Here is a 16259-nt window from a genome sequence, read left to right on the forward strand (position 1 = left end):
ATTGCCATCACCATTTTAGCCTTTTTGCATTGAAGAACTTGATGTAACAGCAACAAAATCTCTTTCAAAAATGAAAAGGACGTCCAGTTGAGATTATCAGGTATTCTCAAGTTTTTCTTTTTTATTATTATTACTATTGTTTTAGTTTTAAAGTAAACCTAAGAGGGGGTCAGCAATGTGCATATGAGATTTTTTCTTGTAGAAGACTTGATGCTCAGTTTATCTAGCAGTCTTTTGGTGCGGCTCTGGTGATATCCTGACAATGGCCTCTATTCATAAAGCATTCCCGCATGCAGTAATGCTCAAAACAGCTGACTTTACCGAGCACTCAGCAAAGTGTCCATTCATAAAAGCTTTTTTTTCCGCATGAAAAGCTGCAATTACCCAGCAGTGCGGGAAATTACCGCCTTGTGCGGAGATTATCACAACACGTCACTACATGTCAATTCATAAAGATTAGAGCAGGCGGAATAGGAATGGAGAATACCGACTGTTTAGATAATGCGATAACGGGCAAGATAACAGGCAAGCTAATGGAGAGACAGACCTCCCGGGCAGCAGCAGTGAGAGCAGAACAAACAAGGCATCCCAGAATACCCAGGCTGTGTTTTTTAACCCCTTGGGTACCTGTTTTCAGATATATTTCACATCAGAAAGCCTGCCATGTGTAACATTTCTTGAAGTTCCTCTAAGCTGTGGCAATTAAATAGATTGTTTAGAAAGACTAATAGACAGATTCAGGCCTGGTGCACACCAAAAACCGCTAGCAGATCCGCAAAACACGAGAGGTTTTTGAAACGCTTTTTCTTATTTTTATGAAGCATTTCACCTAGCGTTTTGCGGTTCTGGGAAGCGTTTTTGGTGTAGTAGATTTCATATATTGTTACAGTAAAGCTGTTATTGAACAGCTTCTGTAACAAAAACACCTGCAAAACCGCTCTGAACTGCCATTTTTCAGAGCGGTTTGCATTTTTCGTATACTTTACATTAGAGGCAGAAACGCCTCAGAAATCCAAAAAATGCCTCACCCCGGGAGTATGCGTTTCAGCAAAACGCCTCCCGCTCTGGTGTGCACCAGCCCATTGAAATACATTACCCACGCGTTTCCACAGCTGCAAGTGGCTGTAAAAACTCAACAAAACCCGTTCGGTGTGCCCCAGCCCTCAGAGAAGATTCAGGGCAAGGAGAGGCAGTTTTATAAAAAATGCACATCTAAAGGGAAGTTGGGGCTGCCTCCTTTATAGTAACTCTGTATCTGCACAGAGAAAATATAACAACTCAGCAGCACCGCCAGTTTAGTGCGGGAATTCCCGGACCTCTCATCGCAAGAGGCGCTATTCGTGACCTTGAGACTGTACTGTGTACTCCTGTCTGTTTATTGCCTGAGGAAGCGGGAATATACCCCTAAAACGCGTTGCGGTTCTGTTCATGGAGTATGTGAATAAATTGTCTTTATCTTAAGCGACAGCATCGAGTCTATTTCTGAGTGGCCAGTCCACTGCCGCCACCTGAATATTTTAAACATTTTAGCATACTTTATCCTTTTGGCGCCTCTGTACATCTACTTTTTTATGAATTAGCACACAAAACTCTAAAATACCGATGCAGTGTTTTCCCTCCAAGATTTTGTTTCCCGAAAATGTTTTATGAATAGAGCCCAATGTGTCTCTTGCCTTAATGCTAGCTGCTTTACTCATGGCCATGTGTGACACTGCATTTGTGTCTATTTTTCAGGCCTTTGCTGTCAGAGAGGGTTTATTCTACCCAAGGTTTATTCGGATGGTATACTGACCCGATCCATTGCTTTTTGTCATATTCAGGGAAATTAATCTGCTCATTCCTAGAAAGGAGCGTTTTCTGGCATCCTCTTCCTCATCCTTCTTCTGCTGCTCTGCAGTTCTGGAGTTAAAAGGATTTATTCCTGAAGTCTTCCAGACAAGACAGAATTTGGATATGCAGAAAGAAATTGAAACTACCAATGAGTAAGTCTAGCTTCACATTTTGTTGCATTACAATGTACATACGATGCAATAAAAAATAACATTTGTGGTAGCATTCAATTTAACCACTTTTTTCTACCACTACAGTATTTCTACATCCTCTGTGACTTCATCTAAGCCAAGAGGACGTAGATATACTATAAGTCGTGTAGCTGAAGCACAGCTGTGCACGATTGGGCATGGCTCCTGTGCAAAACCTCCAGCACTATCTAATGCAGCACTAATTGGTGAAAGGGAATCTATGTTCCCTGAGTCAATAAGATTGATTTTTACCATCAAAAATACTTTAATTTTCTAAGTTCATAGTGAAAAATGCCCACTGTAGCATTATTTCAGAATCAAATATCTTCACCGTAAATTGTGTCAGGAACGGAATTTAAATTTTGGGATAAACAGTAGAAATAGCCAAATAAAATTTGTGTTTTTATTATCTACAATAGCACTTTTTATTTTTAAAATAGAATTGGTAAAACTGAGAAATAATGTGTTTTTTACTATTTTTTTTTCTATTTTTCCTATTAAAATGCATTGTTGATGATTAAATAGGGACATAGCTAAAATTACAAAACTGCTCTAGTCCTTAAAGAGACACTGAAGGATTTTTACTAGAACATTAGTAGTAAAGAAAATATTCTCATTTTTATTTTCAGTTATATAGTGTTTTTTATAACATTGCATCATTCTCTAATATTTGCAGTTTATACTCTACTCAGTACTCTAAATGATTTTACAGAGCAGGCCAGGGAACTTTTGAACTGTCCTCTGCAGAGAAAAAGAAAATACAGTCACTGACAGTTGAGATAAAAAGCTTCAGAAGACAGAGCTCTCTGCGACTTTGAAAGTCGTGGAGCTCAGTGGCTCTTTTGCATAGATAACAACTGGAGGTTCTTAACTCTTCCTGGACTGGAAACAATATTAGTCTTATGTCTCTGCTCCTAATGTTTTATTTCTGAGCTGTACTACACATACACATCATTATATCATAAAAAAAACATTTGGCTTCAGTGTCTCTTTAAGGGGGAAACAAGGTCTGGATGCAAAGTGGTTAAAGGAGTTATCAGGGTAATTTTTACAAAATAGGTGCTACTTACCCGGGGCTTCCTTCAGTCCCAAGCTCCCAGCATGTCCCTCGCCGCAGCTTCGTCCCGGTCCCCGGCGATAACGTCAGGCCGACCTCCAGATCCAGAACTACTGCACCTGCGCAGTCTGCTTTGGTCCACGTGGTGGTGATTGACAGCACAAGCGCTCGCGCAGGCACAGTACAGGCTGACCTGGAGGTCGCTCTGACGTCATTGCTGGGGACCGGGAGGGAGCTGCGGCGAACGGCTGCGGGGAGAGCTGCGGCGAGGGACATGCTGGGAGCGTGGGGCTGGAGGAACCCCAGGTAAGTAGCACCTATTTTGTAAAAATTACCCTGATAACTCCTTTACGACAGACAAAGAAGCACACTACCCAAAGATGGATTAAGAGGAAAAGGAAGTCACTTTAGCTCATCCTTATGGTCATTTTGGTAATCTGAGGTGGGGGAGGAGTCAGCCCTAGGCAAGGTAGTGGCTTTGGCTTATCCTTGTGGTCTTTTCTGGTAATTTGAGGTGGGAAAGGGGTCAGTCATAGGTAAGGTTGTGATTCTGGCTCATACTTATGGCGAGAGAGGGGTCAGAGAAAGTGGCAGTTGGGCCACTTAACACCCAGTAGGTGACAGGCACCTGCCTGGGTTGCCTTGTGGGTGATCCTGCTTTGACCTTTCCTATGTGCACCTTGATTGACAAACATTTTGTGCGGCAATGCGTGTAATTGCATGTTTAGGATTCTAAAATTGGAAGAGAGTTTGGAGCAAGTTCAGGATTGTAAAATTGGAAGAGAGTTTGGAGCTAGTTCAGGATTGTAAAATTGGAAGAGAGTTTGGAGCTAGTTCAGGATTGTACAATTGGAAGAGCGTTCGGAGCAAGTTCAGGATTGTAAAATTGGAAGAGAGTTTGGAGCAAGTTCAGGATTGTACAATTGGAAGAGCGTTCGGAGCAAGTTCAGGATTGTAAAATTGGAAGAGAGTTTGGAGCTAGTTCAGGATTGTAAAATTGGAAGAGAGTTCGGAGCAAGGTCAGGATTGTAAAATTGGAAGAGAGTTTGGAGCAAGTTCAGGGTGGTAAAATTGGAAGAGAGTTTGGAGCTAGTTCAGGATTGTACAATTGGAAGAGAGTTTGGAGCAAGTTCAGGATTGTAAAATTGGAAGAGAGTTTGGAGCAAGTTCAGGATTGTACAATTGGAAGAGAGTTTGGAGCAAGTTCAGGATTGTAAAATTGGAAGAGAGTTTAGAGCAAGTTCAGGATGGTAAAATTGGAAGATAGTTTAGAGCAAGTTCAGGATTGTAAAATTGGAAGAGAGTTTGGAGCAAGTTCAGGGTGGTAAAATTGGAAGAGAGTTTGGAGCAAGTTCAGGATGGTAAAATTGGAAGAGAGTTTGGAGCTAGTTCAGGATTGTGCAATTGGAAGAGAGTTTGGAGCTAGTTCAGGATTTTAAAATTGGAAGAAAGTTTGGAGCAAGTTCAGGATTGTAGAATTGGAATCAGTTAAATTGCACGGCAACTAATGAGATATGAACTGTTAATAGATTTTAAACATAAACACGTTACCGTGCACAAAATAGGGTCTATCCCAACGCACTGCCATGTATCATTGTGTCAGTACCTTAGCAATTGCAAAACCACTTTGCACCTACACCTTGTTTCCTCCTAATGGACCAGAGCAGTTTTGACATTATAGCTATGTTCCTTTTTAATCTGCAATAACTTTATCCCTACTTATGACACCTAAATGAAACATATATCTTGTTTTTGTTTTGTTTCGTTCTTTCAAAACAAACTGGACTTTCATTGTAAAGCATTTTTTTCCCTAGAACAATTTTGTTTTCTATGCATTTTAATAGGAAAAAAAGAGGAAAAAAAATTAAAAAAACACATTATTCCTCAGTTTTACCAATTCCATTTGCACTACTGTAGATAAAAACACAAATTTTGTTTGGCTATTTCTACCGTATATCGAAAAATTTAGATTATGTTCCTGTCACAATTTATAATGAGGATATTTGATTCTGAAATAATGCTACAGTGGGTATTTTTCACTATAAACTGAGATAATAAAAGTATTTTTTAATGGTAAATGTCAATTTGTTTGGCTTAGGGAGCATATATTCCCTTTCACCAATAATTAGCGTTGCAGCAGATAGTGCCGGAGGTTTGCAGTGCACAGGAGCAATGCCCAATCATGCACAGTTGTGCTTCAGCTACGAGACGTATATCTACATCCTCTTGGCTTCGGATGAAGTCACAGAGGACGGAGATATACTGTAACTGAGGCTAAAGTGGTTAAGAAACGTTACCAAACACGGTGTAGGCATTTGGGATTTAAATAATCTAATACAGCAACAGCAACTAAGACCCTCCCTAAAATCACCCTCTAGCCAAAATGCTCGTTTTGTTTGGGAGACCGGAGAGGAAATTGTAATATTTATTAAAAACTCAAATAGATTATTCGAATATACAAAGAAATGAGTGAGATTAATGCCGTCACCTCTATTATATATTGGTAAATTTAATTTTCCAATTAACACAGTAGCTTCTTTTTTTAAAAACAAGCTAGGAGCGGATAATTATGCAGAATTTAATAAGTTTTTCTCCAAAGTTGTTTTGAACTCTTGGAAGTGTACAAAAGGGCACCTGCCTGATCTCATAAATATAATTTATTAAGACGCTCACATCCCTTCCGGAGGAAAACAGAATGAGCCATGATGAATTTATGTTTGCCTAAAGGGAGGGACGAGATATTTTTTACTTATTGGGCAAGTGATTGCGGATCTATTAAAAATGAGTTTTCTATTAAACTTTCACGGCATTCTTTCCTTATAATGATATTGCCGTCGGAGCCTCAGCTGCACGCGCCAGATGGAATTCTCTGCAAGCCTTTAGGGGCTCGCGCCTCAAAGACGAACATGCTAAATGTCTATTTAAACATTCATTTTAATTTTCTGAAAATATGAACTTGTTGTTTTGTGCAATGTCACGTCTTTCCACACTTTATCCTCATTTACTGGGGGTTGAAAAGAAGGGGGGAAATGATGGTCATTATGGCATTGAGCTTTATAAGTCATAAAATGTTATTGTGATAAAATTAAGGTGCTTCTCATGATTACCATTACTGTGTATTTACTGTATATAGCACTGAGATCTTCTGCAGCATTTTACAGAGTACACAGTCCTGTCACAGACTGTCCTCAGAGGAGCTCACACTCTAATCCTACCATAGCCATAGTCTAATGTCCTTCCATATTATTATTATGTATTTATATAGCACTGACATCTTCTGCAGCACATTACAGAGTACATAGTCATGTCACTGACTGTCCTCAGAGGAGCTCACAATCTAATCCTACCATAGTCATAGTCTAATATCCTACCATATTATTATTATGTATTTATATAGCACTGACATCTTCTGCAGCACTATACAGAGTACATATTCATGTCACTGACTGTCCTCAGAGGAGCTCACACTCTAATCTTACCATAGTCATAGTCTAATGTCCTACCATATTATTATTATGTATTATATAGCACTGACATCTTCTGCAGCACATTACAGAGTACAGTCATATCACTGACTGTCCTCAGAGGAGCTCACAATCTAATCCTACCATAGTCATAGTCTAATGTCCTACCATATTATTATTATGTATTTATATAGCACTGACATCTCCTGCAGCACTATACAGAGTACATAGTCATGTCACTGACTGTCCTCAGAGGAGCTCACAATCTAATCTTACCATAGTCATAGTCTAATGTCCCACCATATTATTATTATGTATTTATATAGCACTGACATCTTCTGCAGCACATTACAGAGTACATAGACATGTCACTGACTGTCCTCAGAGGAGCTCACAATCTAATTCTACCATAGTCATAGTCTAATGTCCTACCATATTATTATTATGTATTTATATAGCACTGACATCTCCTGCAGCACTTTACAGAGTACATCGTCATGTCACTGACTGTCCTCAGAGGAGCTCACAATCTAATCCTACCATAGTCATAGTGTAATGCCCTACCATATTATTATTATGTATTTATATAGCACTGACATCTCCTGCAGCACATTACAGAGTACATAGTCATGTTACTGACTGTCCTCAGAGGAGCTCACAATCTAATCCTACCATAGTCATAGTCTAATGTCCCACCATATTATTATTATGTATTTATATAGCAGTGACATCTTCTGCAGCACATTACAGAGTACATAGTCATGTCACTGACTGTCCTCAGAGGAGCTCACACTCTAATCTTACCATAGTCATAGTCTAATGTCCTACCATATTATTATTATGCATTTATATAGCAGTGACATCTTCTGCAGCACATTACAGAGTACATAGTCATGTCACTGACTGTCCTCAGAGGAGCTCACACTCTAATCCTACCATAGTCATAGCCTAATGTCCTACCATATTATTATTATGTATTTATATAGCACTGACATCTTCTGCAGCACTTTACAGCGTACATAGTCATGTCACTGACTGTCCTCAGAGGAGCTCACACTCTAATCCTACCATAGTCATAGTCTAATGTCCTACCATATTATTATTATGTATTTATATAGCACTGACATCTTCTGCAGCACATTACAGAGTACATAGTCATGTCACTGACTGTCCTCAGAGGAGCTCACACTGTAATCCTACCATAGTCATAGTCTAATGTCCTACCATATTATTATTATGTATTTATATAGCACTGACATCTTCTGCAGCACATTACAGAGTACATTGTCATGTCACTAGCTGTCCTCAGAGGAGCTCACAGTGTAATCCTACCATAGTCATAGTCTAATGTCCTACCATATTATTATTATGTATTTATATAGCACTGACATCTCCTGCAGCACATTACAGAGTACATAGTCATGTCACTGACTGTCCTCAAAGGAGCTCATAATCTAATCCTACCATAGTCATAGTGTATTGTCCTACCATATTATTATTATGTATTTATATAGCACTGACATCTCCTGCAGCACATTACAGAGTACATAGACATGTCACTGACTGTCCTCAGAGGAGCTCACACTCTAATCCTACCATAGTCATAGTCTAATGTCCTACCATATTATTATTATGTATTTATATAGCACTGACATCTCCTGCAGCACATTACAGAGTACATAGTCATGTCACTGACTGTCCTCAAAGGAGCTCATAATCTAATCCTACCATAGTCATAGTGTATTGTCCTACCATATTATTATTATGTATTTATATAGCACTGACATCTTCTGCAGCACATTACAGAGTACATAGTCATGTCACTGACTGTCCTCAGAGGAGCTCACACTCTAATCCTACCATAGTCATAGTCTAATGTCCTACCATATTATTATTATGTATTTATATAGCACTGACATCTTCTGCAGCACATTACAGAGTACATAGTCATGTCACTGACTGTCCTCAGAAGAGCTCACAATCTAATCCCAACATAGTTCAGTTCAGGATTTCTGAATCAATCCAACTTTCACCAGTGGAGATCTGTGAAAATGTGTAAAGGACACCCTAGGCGGGAGAGTGGAGATGTACTTACCCAAGGCTTCTTTCTGCCCCCGAAGTCTATCAGGTCTCTTGGTTTCCTTCCTGTTACCTCCGTTGTGCTGTTGCCCCTCTGAAAGCTTGCCGACCGGGATAGTCATGGGGTACTGCACTTGTGTGGCCCAACCACAGTCCTACTTTATTGCGCTGCCATGGCTGTGATTTTTCTCCGCATGTGCAGTTCTTAAAGACTTAAACTGGGCATGCACAGAACACTTCCAGCCATGGTAGCACCTGAGGAAACGTGCAGACAGGGGAACACACGCACAAGCAGCAAACTTTGAAGGGGGGCTGCAGCTCAACGGAGGGGACCAGAAAAACGCCTCACTGCTCTGCATCTGGTTATCCTCCTGGGCTAAGTTTCCCCCTTCCCTTTGCACCTTATACACTTTATAGGTCGCTCCCTGGCATTTTCCAGGTTTGGTTTAGACCAGTGGTCTTCAAACTACGTCCCGCGGGCCGAATGTGGCCCCCCAAGGCTTTTTCACTGGCCCCCAAACACAAAATGTATAACTTATAATAATGGCAGTATTTGTATAGCGCCTTTCTCCTGTCGGACTCAAAGCGCTTGCAAGGCAGCCACTAGAGCGCACTCAGTAGGCAGCAGCGTTAGGAAGTCTCACCCAAAGAACTCCTTACTGAAATAGGTGCTGGCTTACTGAACAGGCAGAGCCGAGATTTGAACCCAGGTCTCCCGTGTCAGAGGCAGAGCCCTTAACCATTACACTATCCAGCCATTGCTTATAGATGCCGCCCACTGCACTTTTTAATGTCTGCGTCCTGCATATAGAATAGCAGTGCTGGAACCACTCTTCCACATACTGTAGAAGACGGGGAGCAGTCATTCACTGGCATCCAGATCTGCATCAGGTGACACTGCTGTCCAATTGGATGGCAGGTTGTCACCTGGGTATGCTTCCCTGTCTGGTGCACAAAGACGTTCTTCAGAAATCGCATGACTGAACGGCTGCTGCTGGGAGGTCTCCTCCGGGCATGATTGGGGGAAATTAATACCTAGATTCAATATAATGTTTTTCAGCATCATTTTATGTATGTTCCGGCCCCCCAGCAGTCTGAAGTATGTTGACCCCGCCCTTGACCGTAAAACGTTTGGGGACCCCTGGTTTAGACACACAAAGACATATATTTGTACTGTTTGATATCTTGTTTTGCACATTGATTATTTTCTATTTTAGTATCATTATTTCACTATAGCACTTATGCATTGCACTAGCACCTTTACAGAACTGTGAACTTCACCATAAATGAGCCCGGGTTTAATCACACATAGGTTTATTTTGAGCCTCTGATGCTGACAGTACATGGTGGTTGGGCGGTATACAGTAATTATAAAGGTTACTGTTTCATGGCACATTTTTTTATATGTTTTATTTTTATGTGTTTATAAATGTATTGTGGCTGGATAGTGCAATTGTGGCTGGATAGTGCAATTGTGGCTGGATTGTGTAATGGTTAAGGGCTTTGCCTCTGACATGGGAGACCAGGGTTTCAATCTCGGCTCTGCCTGTTCAGTAAACCAGCACCTATTCAGTAGGAGACCTTTGGCAAGTCTCTCTAACACTGCTGCTGCCTATAGAGCGCCCCCTAGTGGCTGCAGCTCTGGCGCTTTGACTCCGCCAGAAGAAAAGCGTGATATAAGTGTTCTGTGTTAGTTTGTTATTGGACTATCATAAGGTATTGAATTAGCATTGATCATGTGATAATAAAGATCCTGTACATAATGTTTGCAAGCTTTACCTGAGTGGTGCTGTTTTCCCCGGGCCTTCTGTTCTTCCCTAGGTGTACATATGTTTCTAGCCCTAGCACACCCTTGATAGGCCAGGCCAGGGTGTGGACACCATTTCTTGTTTAAAGTGGTATGAAACTCAGCATTTCCTCTTTGTTCTAAAAGATTATTTACAGCATAAAATCTACTACCACAAAAAAAAATGGAGCAAAGCAGCATTCAAACAGTTAAACACAGCACTTTGTTCTTCAGTGAAAAACTCCTAAAAGGGAGTCTGAAGCCTAATAAAAAAAAAGAAGAAAAAATTGAAATATTTACCTAAGAAGAGGAAAGGCTTGGGGTCCTATAGAGCCTTCCCAGTTGTCAACTGCTCTCTACTCTCCCGGGTTGGGCTGGCTTCGGGCGGGTCTTTGGAAGCAATCGGGCCACACCATACTGCGCGAGTGCCCTCTCTTGTGCCTCCAAAGACTACCAAAGTCTCCCGCAGCAGGAGATTTAATCCATGAAGCCTGCGGTGGGGGCGAGGAGACTCACAGGAGGAGAGGAGACCAGGATCCAGAGCCTTCCCTCTCCTTAGGTATCTGATTTTTCTTTTAAAATAGCCTTCAGATCCACTTTAAAGGATACCCGAGGTGACATGTGACATGATGAGATAGACATGTGTATGTACAGTGCCTAGCACACAAATAACTATGCTGTGATCCTTTTTTTTATTTCTCTGCCTGAAAGAGTTAAATATCAGGTATGTAAGTGGTTGACTCAGTCCTGACTCATACAGGAAGTGACTACAGTGTGACCCTCACTGATAAGAAATTCCAACTATAAAACACTTTCCTAGCAGAAAATGGCATCTGAGAGCAGGAAAGCGATAAAAAGAGTCAAAAGTTCATAGATTTTAGCTCTGGCATATTTCAATGACGGTGTCATTGAGCAAAAACAATAAAACAGTTAAAGCTTAAACAGTAGATTTAAACATAAAATAAAACTGTGGAATATCTTATAAAGTCATTTTTAGGAGAAAGAAGAAGAAGATAGATACAATTGTTTATTTCATTGGTTTATTTTCACCTCGGGTATCCTTTAAAGGAAACATCAGGGAATAAAAAAAATATCAGATCTACTTATCTGAGGCTTCCTCCAGCCCCTGGAAGCCTATGTGTCCCTGGCTGCAGCTCTGCTCCCAGCTGTTCTCCCAGGGTCCCCTCCATAGCAGCCGCCTACCCGGCCAAGTTGGCAGCCTATGCCAATGCTCAAATGAGCTGCCGTGCTGCTCGCGATCGCGCTCCCATAACCAGGGGCCTTCTGCACAGGAGAAAAAGTACTGATATTTCTTATTACTTCTGGCCTCAACCAAAGAGGTGATAACATTATCTTTTGTTTACATGTCTTTGTTGCTACAATTAGTATCCAGCCAGCAGCGTGCTGACACTGAACTGCACACATTGCAGAACCAGAGAGAGCTGAGATGTGATCACTGGATACAGTATAATATATAAATATAGCAGCTATGCAGTAAAATGCAATAGCATCTTTCAGAGCAGATAAACTGTACTTTAGGAACTTGTAATTTGTAAACGGACAATATTACTTGTGCACAAACAAATACAATAACTGCATGGGTAATAAAAAAATAAGAAAACACATTTTAATTGAATGTTTTGTCAGAGTTTTATCTCACTTTAATATCCCCTGTTTCTTAGTGATGCCTTTGTTTCTCACTACGACTAAATATTGTCCGATGCAAGGTGGGGGGGATGAAGAGGGGGGGGGGGGGACAATGCCTTTGAAAATACCAATTGCTCAACACTGCGTTACGGTTATTCATTTTTATTAAAGACAGGCTGACTTTAGCAAGAAGGGAAATTACTGTGTTCATTAAAAATATAGGTAGGTTAATCTTGAAAATTCAGTCAGAGTTTGGCATTAATTAGTTTAGGGATCCTGGGAGTTTAGGTAGATGGTTTTTAAAATTAATCATAAAAAAAAAACAGAAACACTTTAATTTTTTTTCCAACAGAAATTTGTAAAAACAAAATGGAGAGGGAGACCTTCATTAAGAACTATCAAGGGATCCATTTTCTTCCGCAACTTCTGAATATAAGCAAAATAACAACCAAGGTGACCTTCTGGAGAGTGTTGTTTTAGCTCCTAGTTAAATTCATGACAGCTATTCGATAAGTCAAGATATATGCTGACCTTTATAATTATGACAGAATCAAGATACAAAGGAGACATGACAGAACCGGGGAACGTACAACGTATTGTACATCAGAGACACAACTAACTGTTTTAATTATGCCAGATAATACGTTGTCTGGGGTTGAAGAGGAAAGTTTAGAAGCTTTTTTACAGGAATTTGATGGCAAATTGTTTAGAATTTTGAGCACAGGTCCTCCTTACAGCTGATCATTTGTTGCCATCATTTTAGAAGAAATGTATGAAGGTCCACCAGATTTAGTATTTGTATATATTTTATTTGCTCATTAAAAAGTTGTTTGGCTGCAAAGATTTTTTATGTATATATTCCCCAAATATTCTAGTTGGTAGTATGACTAACTCCCTCAAAGGTACTTGTGTGTCCTGAAAAACTTGACTAAAAGCTTTACGTACATTAGAATAGACAGTGAGCTTCAGACTAAATAATCAGTGATTCCACCTACGATAAATTGCTCATTGTTGTAGAGTCCACTGAGATTGAAAAGAAATTCCGGCCTCGGGGTAAACACTTTGGAAAATTGTGTCTACCTCTACAGCACATGTCTGTAGGAGAATTTTTTTTAAAAAGGTGCTGTAATGCTGGGGGGGGGGGGGGGGGCATACTTTCTGACCACCCAGCGTAACTAGGCTAAGAGCAGGATAACAGAAGAGGCTACACAGGCTGCCCAGAGCGACTGCAGCTCTGGGCTTCCAATAATACGTAATGGCCACACAAGAGTATCACAAGAATTTATAATTACAGCTATCAATGTGATACAATAATCCGCGAACGCAATACGGAAAATAACAAACGCGCTAGTATGCGTATATATTGGCAATGAACCAACATATGACGCAAGACTAGCAAAAATAACAAACGCTGACTAGAATATGTATATATTGGCAATGAACCAATATATAACATAAATCAGGAAGACTAGCTAAATCTGGAGCAATACAGCAAACTGAGCTAGGCAATACAATACACTAGAAGGAGTACGTATATATGTCCCTGTGGGAAATATATAATGTAACTCCACAAGAAACTGAACTACAAAGTAGCAACACAAGGAACTATATTTCACGGTGTTCAGAGACCCAGTAACAGCCTAGTGTGAGCTGAAACTATGGTGGGCGGGGCACGCCTGCAGGAAGCAAACCTTTATACTGAAGTCATCCAATGAGAGCAGAGATGCAAATCTCCACACAGGTGAATGGTAATCAGTCACAAGCAGGCTGGCTTGATTACCATTCCCTAGCTGACAGACTATCACAAGCAATGCATGCAGAACTATGCTAGCAAATGCATGTAAAGGAATCAGGACTACTTGGCTGCAGTACCTCTGCAGGCAGCAGTACATGCTGCAGAAGCGATCATGACAGGTGCAAGTTTATTTTACTTATTCTAATTTACTTAGCCATTTTGCTGCTATGTGGTTCGTTTTGCACTCCCACTTTCCCCTTGAGGTACGTACACACGTGCATATTAATGCATGGCCAACCACCCAACATGACAAACCACACAACTTGTTGTTTGTGAAACCATTACATACACACGCGCTGACCAACTAAACAGTCAACTCATTTAAATACTGCATGCACACCGTATCGGCATTCAAAAAAACCTACAAGTCGTGCAAACAACTTGTACACACGTAGCCAACCTGCACGATAATTGGTCAGTTGATGCGCCGGTTGGATCGGGCAAACCGCCTCTTATCTTTTGCTTCTCTAGTCATTTGCCATGTGTACACACGCCCAACCTATAGTCCAACAGACAAGTTTGGACAATAGTTGGGCAGAAAAGTTGCACGTGTGTACGAGCCTTTAGCATGATGGTGTGTGAATAATAACAAGCTATTACTGGGCCAGAGAGTGTTCACACTGTGATCTGGGTGGTCTAGATATTCGGCTTGCAGAATTTACTGGCTGGATGTTAAAGAGACTCTGTAACAAAATTGTCAGCCTTATTTTTTCTGTTCTATAAGTTCCTATAGTTGTTCTAATGTGCTCTGTCTTACTGCAGCCTTTCCTAGTTGCACAGTGGCTGTGTTATCTCTGTTATATAATCTAATCTTCTTTCCTCTGTCTGGTCTGTCGGGCTCAGACAGTCAGACTGGAATGTGCTGTGCTGCTTGTGATTGGATAAAAGCTATACACACCCTCTCCAGGCCCCCATGCACACTCTGTATGACTCACACACTGAGCTACTCTCAGCCTATCACTTGCTATGTCTTTTGTTTTGTAAACACTGCCTAAAACTGGCAATTACAAGCCAGGATTGCAGAAGGGAGTGGCAGAAACAGCACAGAGGGGCCCAGGAGAACATAATGAATAGAATGGTATGCTTTTTATTGTAGGAATTTTACAGTACAGATTCTCTTTAAGTATTGGTGGGGAAATGTGTAAGTGGCGAGCTATTTGCCGTACAGAGCTAGAATCCTGAGTCAGATTCAGCATGACATTTATAGGCAAGGATAACTGACTTCCCCCATAAACTGTTCTTCGGCTTTTGTAGGAAAATACGATTGTGAGAATCTCTAGAGGTGACAACTGATGATGACATGAATGCTTTCATGTACTCTGTAAAGTGGTATAGAAAATGGGAAGCTCTACTTAAAGCATAATACTAAAAAGGTGTCTCATCCAACACCTTGTGGTGCATTCTCTAAAACAAATATATACTGTATACATCTTTTATTAGGGTTTACATGTGCTTTATAAATGCAGAATACAATAAGTCAGGGGCATAACTAAAAATCATGGGGCTCCCCAGCAAAACGTTGAGTGGCCCTCCCAATCTTCACACCCTTTCTCTTGCCAACCCTTGATGACCCTCACACCCTGGGGGCCATACTGGAAGGATCAGAAACAAATGTGAACCTCATAATACTCACATACATAAAAAGTACAGCCACAAAAACACCAGATCTGAACGATAAACCCCTTTATAGGAGGAATGGAAGGTTAGTTCTTGGGGCCCCCTAACGGCTCTGGACCCCCCTTCAGTCTCGGATGCTGCTCCACTCTCCTCCCCTGAAATAAGTCTGTAATCCCCCCCCCCCTTTGTTTAATTGAAATACAAGTGCTATTAAAAAAGTAACACCTCTGTGTCTCTCATTTGTTTGTATCTATTGAGTGACTGTGGATGTCCATCCATGTACAATGTTATAAAAAAAAACAACCCAAAAAACACTTCTATCGCACTTTTCTCCTGGCAGACTCAAAGCACCAGAGCTGCAGCCACTAGGGTGCGCTCTATAGGCAGTCGTAGTGTTAGGGAGACTTGCCAAAGGTCTCCTACTGAATAGGTGCTGGCTTACTGAACAGACAGAGCTGAGATTCGAACCCTGATCTCCTGTGTCAGAGGCAGAGCCCTTAACCATTACACCTTCCAGCCACTGCTTAACGATATGTAGGCAGGCATGGCCTTAGACAAGACAAATAACACTTATATCACGCTTTTCTCCTGGCGGACTCAAAGCGCCAGAGCTGCAGCCACTAGGGTGCGCTCTATAGGCAGTAGCCGTGTTAGGTAGACTTGCCTAACGTCTCCTACTGAATAGGTGCTTGCTAACTGAACAGACAGAGCCGAGATTCGAACCCTACTCTCCCGTGTCAGAGGCAGAGCCCTTAACCATTACACCCACTGTTCTTACCCACTAGACTCTGTG

General features: G+C 41.0%; 1 long non-coding RNA gene across 2 annotated transcripts in view; it reads left to right on the forward strand.

Annotated features, from left to right (window-relative positions):
• LOC137528023 (uncharacterized) overlaps positions 1-16259 on the forward strand; it is a 187754-nt gene that overhangs the window by 63172 nt on the left and 108323 nt on the right. The window contains exons 3-4 of one of the 2 annotated variants that reach the window (XR_011023256.1): positions 1821-1982; positions 12407-12833. This is a non-coding gene — a long non-coding RNA (uncharacterized lncRNA). Of the gene's footprint in view, positions 1-1820; positions 1983-12406; positions 12834-16259 lie in introns of those variants that run through there. The other variant, XR_011023255.1, reaches the window with a different exon arrangement.

This window comes from Hyperolius riggenbachi, chromosome 8 (genome assembly GCF_040937935.1).
Source record: "Hyperolius riggenbachi isolate aHypRig1 chromosome 8, aHypRig1.pri, whole genome shotgun sequence".
Classification (NCBI taxonomy): Eukaryota; Metazoa; Chordata; class Amphibia; order Anura; family Hyperoliidae; genus Hyperolius; species Hyperolius riggenbachi.